General features: G+C 44.7%; 1 protein-coding gene across 2 annotated transcripts in view; it reads right to left on the bottom strand.

The window, feature by feature from the left end:
- The window catches only part of HMBS (hydroxymethylbilane synthase), a 34,020-nt gene that overhangs the window by 2,095 nt on the left and 16,144 nt on the right, over positions 1 to 15,781 (bottom strand). The gene's annotated exons all lie outside the window — the stretch shown is intronic.

The following is a 15,781-nucleotide window of genomic DNA, read 5'->3' as shown; positions in this document are numbered from 1 at the left end:
TTACAATGCGGCCCGCGATACTGCCAATTTGTCAGGGTCAATGATCAAAGCGTTCTGTAATTTTTATTATGATTTTGATTCATATTAGACACGTGTTTTTAACACGATTATTCATTTATCATATTCGTTGGCAAGAAAAATATATTCAGCACTAATTTTTGTTTAAATTTCCGCATATTAATTATATTTTTTTTTCGGAATTTAGCGTCCTTTTTTGGGTGCGGCCCTCCGCCCCTCACCACTTTGGTTTTGTGGCCCTCCGCCCAAAAAGGTTGGAGACCCCTGGTCTAGACAAACGGCGTTAATTGCCGCAGCCAATTAAACCTTCAGCGGGCTTCCAGAATTACAAATGAATGATCACGATGACCCAAATTTACCCTGAAAGTGGATTTAATTGCAAATGATGGCACACGCGAGATGGGAATACAAAAAGAAGCAAGAACAAGAACTGCCACTTTATAAATGCTGACATTGATGACCGGGAACCAAGACGTCCGGCTTTGATACAACACAGGATTGACGAGTTCCGGACCGAGTAACACAAAGTGTTCAATCGATTAATTACATTTGCAGTTAGCCCTTTTTCCTGGGGACATTGGTATGAATTGATATGGCATTTAAATTACATGAACACGAAGTAATAAATGTGCAGGAAATGTCGAAATAAATGTGTACCGAAATGCCACTTCACTGAATCCCCCCCCCGCCCCCCGAGTAATGCTAAGCCCCCCACACGTCTCTCTCTTGTGCGGGATTGATGAGTTATGGACCGAGTAACGCTGCATTCAATATATTTATTATGTAAGCAGTTGGCCCTTTTTCCTGAATACATAAATGGTATCAATTTAATTGGTGTTAAAGTTACTTGAACACAAAGTAATAAATGTTGACACCGTGGGTGCATAGGGTAAAGTGAGATTCCCGAGTTTAATGAGACCCCACACATTCTCTACAACGCGGGATTCACAAGTTATTGACTGAGGAACAGGCCACGTTCCATCGATTCATTATATACACAGTTGACCATTTTTCCTGGGGCCATCATTGATCAATGGAATAATTGTTGCTCCTGTACCCTCAAAAACATGCAGGCACAGCCAAGTGGGCCTTCTGCAAAAATTTGTTTTTAAATTCTAAGTTCTAAGATTCAAGTAATTAAATAATGCTGGCTTTCGGACCTTGTGGCCGAGTGGGTTGAAATTTAAAACATACCTTCCCTGTGTCTACTACATCAAAATTTTGAAGTTTCACATTTATTGATTGATGCAGCAGTTCCAGAGTAAACATTTAGTATTTCTCGTTCAATCCAATATGGCTGCCAAACCATGTGACCTATCAATTATTCATTAACAAATTTGTATCCCCTTGTCTTGGAGAATGTGTGTGAAGTTTCCCCTTGATATGTTCAGACATATTGGCACGGCGACATCGCGCTGTTATACAATTGGCTATTCTGTCCAGTGTCTTCTGTCACACTTATGGCCGCGTACATCCCTTTGATCTGAGGGCTATAAATATAAATTTGTCCAACGTCACAACTCTTCCCATCATGCATGCTAATTCACCGTGTCTACATTTAAATTTTATAACTGCAAAATTGTTTCATCATTCTTAACCTAGACTTTTACTGCTGCCCCCAGCTGCGCGATATCGAAGTATTCGCTTCTTGTTTTTTTTTACTTTTCCATCCAAGATGGCTGCCGAACCAAGTGACCTATGGCATCATAAATTTATATTCTGCCTCTAATGGGGAAGGGGATCATGCCTGTGAAGTTTCGTGTTAATCGGATAATGTGCGTTTTTCTATCCAAGATGGCCACCAAACCATGGGACGACATAATTTTTACCGTAAATGCAGCAAAGGCATTAGATAATTGCAATGATTCACCTCGATAGGATGAGTGGTTCCAGAGAAAACAATATTTAATATTTTTCTTTAATCCAACATGGCTGCCAAACCATGTGACCTGCCAAATCATGTGATCTATCAATTATTCATGAACAAACTTGTATCCCCTCGCCTTGGAGAATGTGTGTGTGAATTTCCCCTTGATCTCACCAGACATTCTGGAGAAGATGTTTGAAGATTTTATGGTTAATTCAATATGGCCACCAAACTATGTGACCTATCAATTAGAAATTAACAAACTTGTATAAGGATGTCTTGGGGAATGTTTGTAAAGTTTTGCCTCAAACTGTTCAGCCACTCTGGAGAAGATGATTTTTGAATATTTTTTTCCCAAAAATATGGCTGTCGAACCACGTGACCGATGACGTCATAATATTTTTTTCTTCCTCGAGTTATGTAGATGACGCTCAAATTTCAAATTTTTCAGATGCAGTGTTCTATGTGTCATTTACCGAAATACCACTTCACTGATGACGTCACGAAAAAAAAAATCACACTTCTTTCCCATAAGGAGTTCTTGCCATGCACCAAGTTTCAATTTTTCCATTGCAATGTTCGGAGATAAAGGTCCAAAGTTTTTTTTTTCGGTTTTTCAAAGATGGCGCCTGTACAATGTGACCTTGACGTCATAATTATCAATTGAGTATTCTACGAAACAAACACATACTTCGGTGAAAATTTGGCAATCGCATTAACGGTTGCCAAGAAAATGAATTTTAAAGCAAAAATGCCAAAAAATTTCTGGTGGAATAAGAAAAATAATAAACAGAAGAAAAACAATGGGTTACCCCAGCCTTATAGGCTTGGTACTCAAGATGATACAATAAATGGTGATCAAGAAGAAAACCCCAAAAAACCCCCCTTACCCACTATTGAACAAATGTGCCCATGAAACCAAAGAATGATCAGGAACCTTACTTATTTCATTTAAAAGGCCTCACTCACACCACAAGAGATAGACTAGAGGTGACAGGACGCAAAATACCCTTGCTGTGTCCAGCGGGATACAGCAAGAACAAATGCAGGGTGGCAGTCCAGGTTGGTACTCGTGGCAGGTCGTGGTCAGCATGCTTCGTGGGGAGGGAGGGAGGAGGAGGAGGGTTGGCTGGGGGATGTGGCTTGGCAAAACTCCAGGTACAGCCTTTCACAAGGTCAATCCCTGGTGTCTCCTCATTCCCCCCCCCCACACCCCGGCGGCACGAGTTTTTAAGTCTTTGGCTCCCACCTCATGCCGTGATGTACCGCCGTCCTCCCCTCACCCACTATTGGTTCGAACGTCAGTTTGATGGGTGGTGGAATTCCCCCTCCTACTTCTCACCCTGGGGGGAGGGGGGAATGGCTCCCCTATCCTGGGCCTACTGAGTGCAGCTTTCCCACCTAATCTGCGGGCTAATGGCCTACAGCAGATGCTAAGAATGACAGATTACAGAGGGTAGAACATAAAATAAAGACTCACAGGGTTGGCAGTCGAGACATACACCAGGGTTAGTCGACCTCGTCTATGTATTACATAAGCAATGCATAGCTGATATCTCTATTTTACACTTACTCCAAGACATGAACAAAGGAGCTAAGTAAACTATACTAAGCAACGTTAGCATGTCAGTCATTTCCATAATTATATGAAGCTGATGGGTCAAACGGAACAGGTCAGAGCTGAATGTTCTGCCAACTCCGCTCTCAGACTGCACATCAAATTTGATTGTTTGAGATGGCATAAAGTTTTCACCAAGTACTGCTCAACTGAAGGTTTTTAGAAATGCAAACAAGGTGATTTGTGTTCAAGTATACAATTCGATGAAAAGGTTTAAGGCTGCAGAAAAAACAAAAACACGGTTTTGAGGTTTATTGCAATCTTTTACAGTTTACACCATCTTATTTAACATGTTATACAAGCTCTCCATGCTTGTTTGTTTGCATCCTTCATGGAATCCCTAAAAAAAAAAAAAAAACTACATTTACTCTTTGGAATGATTTTCAATTTTGTTTGACTGCTAAACAGAGACTGAAGCAATTGCCATACCATGAGTGCGCTCAGGATGAGACTCCGTCCAATTTGCCAAATTACGAACATGAATCGGAACACAAACCTGCTAAACTGCAAGTTTGTGTTCTACAGTGTTCAAGATATAAAATTTAATTAAAATAAAGTTGTTCCTCAATCAAAGAAATAAACTGATAGATAGAGAGTGAACCACCTGCATAGGTCATTAGTTTTGAGCCTTGCCAGGGTGCAACAGTAAATCGCAAAACCAATGCAGCTTCTCTAAGTGACCCGTACAGCAGTGTTATAATAGCATTTCGTTTTTACCTACACCACTGAATGTGGTTGGAGGTTATGTTTTTATCCCTGTCTGTCTGAACAGGATATCTTAAAGTTGTGGACGGATTCGGACAAAATTTGATGGAGAGGTTGGGTGTGTTACAAAGAAGAATCAATTTGATTTTGGTGAAGATCCAGAGCTGAGATTGGGTGTTTGGATTAAATAAAACACCCCTTATGAAGATAATTAAAGGTGTTATTTAATTATATCCTTTGCCAGGCGATACTCGGTCACCTCACTCGAAATGGAGTCTTAAGGTGTTTCCTGGGTTACCTCGCTGAGGTCTGAAGCTGCCGTGTTTTTTGGCCTGCTCAACCATGCCTTGATTTGGAACAGGCCGCAATGATTTCTTAACGACTCATTTTTTTTCACTTTCCTCACTCTTATTATCGAATGCCTGTTCATTATAGCTAATAAATCGCTGGGTACATTGCAATGCTTATAAATCTCCGGAGATGTCGGCGTTCGTGTCTTTATTTCATTTCTGCACATGTGATAACCTCGAGAATCTTACACGAAGCAGAATTACAAAAAAAAACAACCACACGGGCCGTTCCTTTGCTCTTGCGTGCCCGTACGTGCGTGGCCGTACGTGCAAAAAACAAAACAAAAAAAAACTTTCAAACCACGTGCTAGAAACAATCACAAAGGCCGTTCCTTCGCTCTCGCGTGCCCGTACGTGCAAAAAAAAATTTTTCAAACGACACAGGCCGTGCCTTCGCTCTCACAAACGACAACTGAATTGGGGCATTGTGTTTATCTATAAATCTTCTTCTTCTTCTTTCGGCTGTTCCCGTTAGGGGTCGCCACAGCGGATCAACCGTCTCCATTTCGCTCTATCCTCCACATCTTCCATTGACACTCCAACCACCCGCATGTCCGCCCTCAACGCATCCATGAACCTCTTCTTTGGCCTTCCTCTTCTCTTCCTGCCTGGCGGCTCCATCCTCAGCATCCTTTTCCCGATATACTCCGCTTCCCTCCTGTGCACATGTCCAAACCATCTCAATCTCAGTTTGATGGCTCTCCTGACAAGGTGGAGGGCTTGCTTTCAAACCTCGAGTCAGATTCTGCAACCGGTCCAGACGGCATCAGCCCACGTGTCCTCAAAGCCTGCTCTTCTGCTCTTGCTCACCCTCTCTCTGTTCTATTCACCCTCTCATTTGCCCAAGGTCATCTGCCATCTGCTTGGAAATCTGCTAACATCACTGCCCTGCATAAAAAAGGTGCAAAAACAGATCCCTGTAACTACAGACCAATCAGCCTTCTCCCAATCATCAGCAAGGTGATGGAATCCATCATCGCTTCAGATATGAAATCCTTCCTCTTCTCCAATGGCTTGATTTCCAATCATCAATTTGGTTTCAGACCAGGTCACACTACCCTGGATATGCTGCTTCTGCTCTCCCATCAATGGATGGAGGTGCTCAATGCCAGACAGGAAATCCAAGCCGTATCCCTGGACATATCACGTGCTTTTGACACAGTCTGGCACCTTGCCCTACTCACCAAACTCTCTTCCCATGGTATTCAAGGCCATCTCCACTCATGGCTCGCAGACTTCCTCTCCTGTCGCAGTCAACGTGTGGCCCTAAATGGAGTTCTTTCATCCCCTCTTCCTGTGCAGGCTGGAGTTCCTCAAGGTAGCGTTCTGGGCCCTGTTCTTTTTCTGGTTTTCATCAATGATCTCTCGGACTCTCTGGAAAATCCTCTATTTCTCTTTGCCGACGACTCCACCCTCTGCCGTACCATCTGTCATCCCTCAGACCGGCAAGCAGCAGCTTCTTCGCTCACTGCAGATCTGGATAAAATCACAAACTGGTCCAACACGTGGAACATGTCTTTCAATCCAGACAAATCTCACACTCTCACTATGTCTCTTCGAAAGGACCGTTTACAAACCCCCCCATCCACTTTCTCAACAATCCTCTGGAAGAAGTCTTTTCTTTCAAGCTTCTGGGTCTCACTATCTGCCATGACCTTTCCTGGGAAAGTCACATTTCCAACCTCGCCTCAAAAGCCAGTCGCCGACTGGGAATCCTCCGTCGTGCAAAGTCCTTCCTCGGCCCTCTTGAGCTCCTGACCACTTACAAAGCTTTTGTCCATAGCCCGATGGAGTACTGCTCTCCCCTCTGGGCTGGTGCTCCTGCCTCCCACCTTTCTCGGCTTCACGCTGTCGAAACCAGGGCATTTAAGATCATCGGCATCTCCCGCAATGAAGCTGAGTCTTTGGGCCTCTCACTCAATCACCGCAGGTTGGTCGGTGGTCTTTCTGTCTTCTACAGACTCCTCTCCAGCCTTGCCCCCCCTGCTCTCTCTGCGATTTGTCCCCACCACATTTCCACAGGGCGCTCAAGGTCCGCCAACAACCCCCTTCTGGTAAAACTACCAAAATCACGAATCACTGCTCATCTTCACTCTTTCATTCCTCTTTTTTTCCACCTTTGGAATAAACTTCCTCACTCTATTCTTTCCCATTCTTCCCTCCAGGCTTTCAAAATAGTTGTTCACCACCACCTCTTATCTTCCCCCATCCAAATCCTCGATCTTTTCTACCCCCGATAATCCACCCAAGCCCACTTCCTTCAATTCTCCTGCTTTCCTTCCTGAAAGTCCCTGTAATGTCCATCTTCTCTTCGCCATGTTCCCCGTCCCATCCCCATCCCTCTCCCTTCCACAGTTCACCTAATGTGTCTGTTCCCCACTGTTTTGTCCCTTCCACTCCCGCCCCTCTTGTCTCATGCCTCCTTGCTTGCTGCGAGTTGTGTGTTTGCTCTCATACGAGCCTCGACCAAGGTATACAAAAAAAAATAAAAAAAATCTCACCTCTCACTTTGTCTCCAAACCATCCTACCTGCGCTGTCCCTCGAATATACTCATTCCTTATCCTGTCCATCCTCGTCACTCCCAATGAGAATCGCAGCATCTTCAAATCTGCCACCTCCAGCTCCGCTTCCTGTCTTTTTGTGAGCGCCACCGCCTCCAAACCATACAACATAGCTGGTCTCACTACCGTCTTATATACTTTCCCCTTCACTCTTGCAGCTACCCTTCTGTCACAAATCACTCCTGCAACTCTTCTCCACCCACTCCATCCTGCCTGCACTCTCTTTTTCACTTCTCTACCACACTCTCCGTTACTTTGGACAGTTGATCCCAAGTATTTAAACCCATCCACCTTCCCCACCTCAGCTCCTTGCAACCGCACCAGACCGCCACCCTCCCTCTCATTTACGCACATGTACTCCGTCTTACTCCGACAGACTATCATTCCCCTTTTCTCCAGTGCGTACCTCCACCTCTCGAGGCTCACCTCAGCCTGCTCCCGACTCTCTCTACAGATCATGATGTCATCCACGAACATCATAGTCCATGGAGACTCCAGTCTGATCTCGTCGTCAACCTGTCCATCACCATTGCAAACAGGAAAGGACTCAGACTTGATCCTTGGTGCAATCCCACTTTAACCTTAAACCGGTCCGTTATTCCGACTGCACACCTCACCGCTGTCACACTGTCCTCATACATTTCCTGCACGATCCTCACATACTTCTCTACCACTCCCGACTTCCTCATACAATGCCACAACTCCTCTATTGGCACCCTATCATAAGCTTTCTCTAAATCCACAAACACACAATGTAACTCCTTCTGGCCTTCCCTATACTTCTCCATCAACATTCTCAAAGCAAACATCGCATCAGTGGTGCTCTTTCCTGGCATAAACCCATATTGTTGCTCACAAATCATCACCTCTCCTCTCAACCTAGCTTCCACTACTCTTTCCCACAACTTCATGGTGTGGCTTAACAACTTTATCTGTCTGTAATTTCCACAGCTCTGCACATCACCCTTGTTCTTGAAAATCGGAACCAGTACACTTGATTTCCACTCCTCCAGCATTCCCTCACTTTCCAAGATTTTATTAAACAATCTGGTTAACAACTCCACTGCCATCTCTCCTAAGCACTTCCATGCCTCCACTGGTATACCATCTGGGCCAACCGCCTTTCCACTTTTCATCCTCTTCATAGCAGTCCTCACTTCATCCTTACTGATCCACCCCACTTCCTGATTCACGATCTCCACTATATATATATATATATATATATATATATATATATATATATATATATATATATATATATATATATATATATATATATATATATATATATATATATATATATATATATATATATATATATATATATATATATATATATATATATATATATATATATATATATATATATATATATATATATATATATATATATATATATATATATATATATATATATATATATATATATATATATATATATATATATATATATATATATATATATACATATATATATATATATATACATATACATATATATATATATATATATATATATATATATATATATATATATATATATATATATATATATATACATATATATACATACATATATATACCTGGTGTTGGCATAGTGGTTAGGGTGGTGGCTTGGGATCCAAGGGTCCTGAGTTCAAGCCCCGTTGGCTGCTGAATTAACACCAGGGGGTTGACTCAGCCTGTCATCCTTCCGAGGTCGGCGAAATGAGTGCCAGTGTACTGGTCCCGGTGTATGCCCCGGTTAGAAAAGGTGTACCATATCCCTGTGTGTCGTAAGAGGCGACCAGGGTTGGCGTCAGGAAGGGCATGCGGCCATAAAACATTGCCTCAATAAAAAGCCAAACCCCTGCACAGCAGGGAAAAATGGCTGTAAAAACGGTCATATATATATATATCTGTCTGTCTGTCTGTCTGTCTGTCTCTCTCTCATTTTCTTCATTCATCAGCTCCTCAAAGTACTCCATCCACCTTCAACACACTCTCCTCACTTCAGCACATCCTTCCCAGCTCGGTCCCTCTGTCTCTGTCTCTCTGTCTCTCTGTCTCTCTGTACTCCTGCCTACTTTCTTCATCTTTCTAACTATCCCACTGTTTTTTCACCAACCCCTTCTTCCTTATACTTTCCTGTACTTCCTCGTTCCACCACCAAGTCTCCTTATCTTCCTTCCTCTGTCCAGATGTCACACCAAGTACCTTCCTAGCTATCTCCCTCACCACTTCTGCTGTAGTTGCCCAATCATCCCACTTATCTTCACCACCATCCAACACCTGTCTCGCTTCCTCCCTAAATTCCACGCAACAGTCTTCCTCCTTCAGCTTCCACCATCTGGTCCTTGGTTCAGCCCTCACTCTCTTCCTCAACCTCACCTCCAAAATCATCCTACAAACCACCAATCGATGCTGTCGAGCTGCACTCTCCCCTGCCACCACCTTACAGTCTCTAATCTCTTTCAGGTTGCATCTCCTGCTTAAGATGTAATCCACCTGTGTGCACTTTCCTCCACTCTTGTACATCACCCTGTGTTCCTCCTTCTTCTTGAAATAAGTATTTACCACTGCCATTTCCATTCTTTTTGCAAACTCTACCACCATTTGCCCTTCCACATTTCTCTTGTTGAGGCCGTACCTACCCATCACCTCCTCATCCTCTTTATTCCCTTCCCCAACATGCCCATTGAAATCTGCTCCAATCACCACTCTTTCATCCTTGGATACACTCTCCACCACTTCATCTAACTCACTCCAGAAATCTTCTTTATACTCCATCTCACACCCCATATGCGGTACATATGCACCGATGACATTCATCATCACCCCTTCAATTTCCAACTTCACACTCATCACTCGGTCAGACACTCTCCTTACCTCCAATACCCTATTGACATAATCTTCCTTCAGGATTACCCCGACACCATTTCTCCTCCCATCCACACCATGGTAGAACAGTTTGAAACCACCTCCAATGCTCCTAGCCTTGCTCACCATCCACTTGGTCTCTTGTACACACAGTACACCTTTCTTCTCTCCATCATATCAGCCAACTCTCGCCCTTTGCAGTCATCGTCCCAACATTCAGAGTTCCAACTCTCACCTCCACACTTCTACTTCTCCCCTCTCCCACTGCCTCCGGACTCGCCTTCCCCGTCTCCTTCTCCTCCTCCTCCTCCTCCTTCGCCCAGCAGTAGCACAATTTCCACTGGTACCCTGCTGACCACCGGTACCGGTGGCGGTCGTTGGTAACCCAGGCCTCGACCGATCCGGTATGGAAATTAGTTTTGTTGTCCGCATAATGATTTGGCATAAGTTTTTTACACCGGATGCCCTTCCTGACGCAACCCTGGTCACCTCTTACGACACACAGGGAAATGGTACACCTATTCTAACCGGGGCATACACCGGGCCCAGAACACTGGCACTCATTTTGCCGACCTCGGAAGGATGACGGGCTGAGTCAACCCCCTGGTGTTATATATATATATATATATATATATATATATATATATATATATATATATATATATATATATATATATATATATATATATATATATATATATATATATATATATATATATATATATATATATATTGAACCGCGAAAGAAACTTATCACCTTTTAAACCTTCAAATATCAACAATAACACTGCATGAAGTAAATGTGTGAACTTATTTGTGGACAATAGTGTCCTCACTGTCAGACAAAACGGTCACGGATGGTCACTGGAACCTTCAATGGTCACTTCATAGCACAGCTGTTGAACAGCCGTTTTGACTGTCAGTGATTAGCCAAGGGGTACGGGATGATTTTAATGAGCTGCACATGATGTCTTGATATTGGCTTTAAAAAGGCCAGTGCAAAATGGGCATTTCAATCAACATGCCACGATTGTCAAGGGATCAACGGCAGTGTGCCTTGGGCATGCTGCAAGGCGGATTGAGCTACCGTGAGGTGGCACGTTGCCTTGGCTCTTCACACCAGACGATATCAGCCCTGGTGGACAGAGACACCCTCCACATCTCTGCAGATGACAGACCTCGATCAGGGAGGCCAAGAGTCACCACTGCAAGGCAGGACAGGCAGATGGTCCAAAGTCAGATGGCTTCTGACATTGAGGACTGAGTGGGACAGAATCCAGCAGCAATCCATCCAAAGACTGGTAGGCAGTATGCGCCGACGATGCACTGCCTGTATCCAAAACAATGGTGGCCACATGCTATTGAAAGGGGACTGACATTTCACCCTGTGCTGTTCTGTACTGTAGAACAAACTTATGAGATGGTGTATCTTGGTCAAAAACTTGACATGTCATCAATAAAATGCCAATGTTTCAATTAGCAATTGTTGGTTTGTTTTATTTTGAACTGTTTCAATTTTGTTACATTTATCCTGGTGTTGGCGCAGTGGTTAGGGCAGTGGCTTGGGACCCAAAAGATCCTGAGTTCAAGCCCCGTTGGGACACTGAATTAATTTATATATATATATATATATATGTATGTATAAACCAAGTCGAAAACACCAGGGGGTTGACTCAGCCTGTCATCCTTCCGAGGTCGGCGAAATGAGTACCAGTTGTACTGGGCCCGGTGTATGCCCCGGTTAGAATAGGTGGACCATATCCCTGTGTGTCGTAAGAGTCGACCAGGGTTGCGTCAGGAAGGGCATCCGGCGAAAAAACCTATGCCAAATCATTATGCGGACAACAAAACGAATTTCCATATCGGATCGGTCAAGGCCCGGGTTACCAACGACCGCCACCGGTACCAGTGGTCAGCAGGGTACCAGTGGAAATTGTGCTACTGCTGGGCGAAGGAGGAGAAGGAGACGGGGAAGGCGAGTCCGGAGGCAGTGGGAGAGGGGGAAGGGTAGAAGTGAGCAGATGAGAATTGGAACTCTGAATGTTGGGACGATGACTGGCAAAGGGCGAGAGTTGGCTGATATGATGGAGAGAAGAAAGGTGGACATACTGTGTGTACAAGAGACCAAGTGGATGGGGAGTAAGGCTAGGAACATTGGAGGTGGTTTCAAACTGTTCTACCATGGTGTAGATTGGAGGAGAAATGGTGTGGGGTAATCCTGAAGGAAGATTATGTCAAGAGGGTATTGGAGGTGAGGAGAGTGTCTAACCGAGTGATGAGTGTGAAGTTGGAAATTGAAGGGGTGATGATGAATGTCATCAGTGCATATGCCCCACATATGGGGTGTGAGATGGAGTATCAAGAAGATTTCTGGAGTGAGTTGGATGAAGTGGTGGAGAGTGTATCCAAGGATGAAAGAGTGGTGATTGGAGCAGATTTCAATGGGCATGTTGGGGAAGGGAATAAAGAGGATGAGGAGGTGATGGGGAGGTACGGGCTCAACAAGAGAAATGTGGAAGGGCAAATGGTGGTAGAGTTTGCAAAAAGAATGGAAATGGCAGTGGTAAATACTTATTTCAAGAAGAAGGAGGAACACAGGGTGACACACAAGAGTGGAGGAAAGTGCACACAGGTGGATTACATCTTAAGCAGGAGATGCAACCTGAAAGAGATTAGTGACTGTAAGGTGGTGGCAGGGGAGAGTAAAGCTCGATAGCATCGATTGGTGGTCTGTAGGATGACTTTAGAGGTGAGGTTGAGGAAGAGAGTGAGGGCTGAACCAAGGACCAGATGGTCGGAGCTGAAGGAGGAAGACTGTTGCGTGAAATTTAGGGAGGAGGTGAGACAGGCGTTGGATGGTGGTAAAGATGGGTGGGATGATTGGGCAACGACAGCAGAAGTTGTGAGGGAGATAGCTAGGAAGGTACTTGGTGTGACATCTGGACAGAGAAAGGAAGATAAGGAGACTTGGTGGTGGAATGAGGAAGTACAGGAAAGTATAAGGAAGAAGGGGTTGGCGAAAAAGAAGTGGGATAGTCAGAGAGATGAAGAAAGTAGGCAGGAGTACAAGGAGTGGTGTCGAAAGGCAAAAAGAGAGGTGGCAAAGGCCAAGGAAAAGGCATATGATGAGCTTTATGAGAAGTTGGATACAAAAGAAGGGGAAAAGGATTTATACCGATTGGCAAGACAGAGGGACCGAGCTGGGAAGGATGTGCTGCAAGTTAGGGTGATAAAGGACGCAAATGGGAATGTGTTGACGAGCGAGGAGAGTGTGTTGAGAAGGAGGATGGAGTACTTTGAGGAGCTGATGAATGAAGAAAATGAGAGAGAGAGAGAAGGTTGGAAGAGGTGGAGATAGTGAATCTGGAAGTGGGGTGGATCAGTAAGGATGAAGTGAGGACTGCTATGAAGAAGATGAAAAGTGGAAAGGCGGTTGGCCCAGATGGTATACCAGTGGAGGCATGGAAGTGCTTCGGAGAGATGGCAGTGGGGTTGTTAACCAGATTATTTAATAAAGTCTTGGAAAGTGAGAGGATGCCGGAGGAGTGGAGATTAAGTGTACTGGTTCCGATTTTCAAGAATAAGGGTGATGTGCAGAGCTGTGGAAATTACAGAGGGATAAAGTTGTTAAGCCACACCATGAAGTTGTGGGTAAGAGTAGTGGAAGCTCGGTTGAGAGGAGAGGTGACGATCTGTGAGCAGCAATATGGGTTTATTCCAGGAAAGAGCACCACTGATGCGATGTTTGCTTTGAGAAGTATAGGGAAGGCCAGAAAGAGTTACATTGTGTGTTTGTGGATTTAGAGGAAGCTTATGATAGGGTGCCAAGAGAGGAGTTGTGGCATTGTATGAGGAAGTCGGGAGTGGTGGAGAAGTATGTGAGGATCGTGCAGGATATGTACGAGGACAGTGTGACAGCGGTGAGGTGTGCGGTAGGAATGACGGACCGGTTTAAGGTTAAAGTGGGATTGCACCAAGGATCGACTCTGAGCCCTTTCCTGTTTGCAATGGTGATGGACAGGTTGACGGACGAGATCAGACTGGAGTCCCCATGGACTATGATGTTCGCGGATGACATCATGATCTGCAGGGAGAGTAGGGAGCAGGCTGAAGCTAGCCTCGAGAGGTGGAGGTACGCACTGGAGAGAAGGGGAATGATAGTCAGTCGGAGTAAGATGGAGTACATGTGCGTAAATGAGAGGGAGGGTGGTGGTATGGTGCGGTTGCAAGGAGTTGAGGTGGGGAAGGTGGATGGGTTTAAATACTTGGGATCAACTGTCCAAAGTAACGGAGAGTGTGGGAGAGAAGTGAAAAAGAGAGTGCAGGCAGGATGGAGTGGGTGGAGAAGAGTTGTAGGAGTGATTTGTGACATAAGGGTAGCTGCAAGAGTGAAGGGGAAAGTATATAAGACGGTTGTGAGACCAGCTCTGTTGTATGGTTTGGAGGCGGTGGCGCTAACAAAAAGACAGGAAGCGGAGCTGGAGGTGGCAGAGTTAAAGATGCTACGATTCTCGTTGGGAGTGACAAGGATGGACAGGATAAGGAATGAGTATATTCGAGGGACAGCACAGGTAGGACGGTTTGGAGAGAAAGTGAGAGAGGCGAGATTGAGATGGTTTGGACATGTACACAGGAGGGAAACGGAGTATATCGGGAGAAGGATGTTGAAGATGGAGCCACCAGGCAGGAGGAGAAGAGGAAGGCCAAAGAAGAGGTTCATGGATACGGTGAGGGTGGACATGCGGGTGGTTGGAGTGTCAATGGAAGATGTGGAGGATAGAGCGAAATGGAGACGGTTGATCCGCTGTGGCGACCCCTAACGGGAGCGAGCCGAAAGAAGAAGAAGAAGACAATTTTGTTACATTTCAAACAAGTGGTAAGTTTCTTTTGCGTTTCAGTTTATATATGTATATACATACATACATACATACATGATATATATATATATATATATATATATATATATATATATATATATATATAAATAAATTTAGTGGCCCAACGGGGCTTGAACTCAGGACCTTTTGGGTCCCAAGCCACTGCCCTAACCACTGCACCAACACCAGGTTTTTGTGTATCTATAAATGCGCATAAGAAATAGAGAAATTATTAGAATACAGCAAGTCATCACTATCCGGAAGTCCGTACGTTGTAACCCGTAATGTGGAACGCGCTGGGTGCAAAACGCCAAGCAACGTGTCCTGTCATTGGTAACAGGATCTCTTCCCCAACGGCCACACCTACGCAGCAACTTGTCCTGTCATTGGTAACTAAATGGTGCCCTTTCCCCATCGGCCACGCCTATGCAGCAACGTGTCCTGTCATTGGTTTGGTAAATAAATGGCCATAACTTGGGAACCACTTTTCCGATTAATATCAAACCTTAAAAAGGCACATACTCAGGTCCCCAGCAATATACCTGGCAAGTTTCAATTAGATCAGACCAGGGGTCGGGGCCCCTGTTGTGGGGCCGGGTATCGGTGGCGAGCACGACCGCGAGGTGGAGCAGTAGAGTCGTCTCCACCGAACACCTGCAATTTAGGTCGTGACCCTCGGATAAATCTGAAAGGCACAGGTCCCTTACAGGACCATAAATCGTCAATACTTCAACCGCGTGGGGTAGCGTTAATTGCCAAACTTCAATATACCTAATTACCCACGTGGCAAACCTACCGGGGAATTCACACCCTCGACAGACCTTGAGCGGGACGAGCCGTTACCGTGCCCCAACCGTGTGTAACCCAAGCAGACGTTACCGAGGCCCGTCGGTCCAAATTAACAATTTACTACCTCGCTATTTCT

This window comes from Eptatretus burgeri, chromosome 3 (genome assembly GCF_056783735.1).
Source record: "Eptatretus burgeri isolate ZD-2024b chromosome 3, Ebu_testis_v1, whole genome shotgun sequence".
NCBI lineage: Eukaryota > Metazoa > Chordata > Myxini > Myxiniformes > Myxinidae > Eptatretus > Eptatretus burgeri.
The sequence above is the reverse complement of the archived record's forward strand: the minus strand, read 5'-3'. Positions and strand labels throughout refer to the sequence as shown.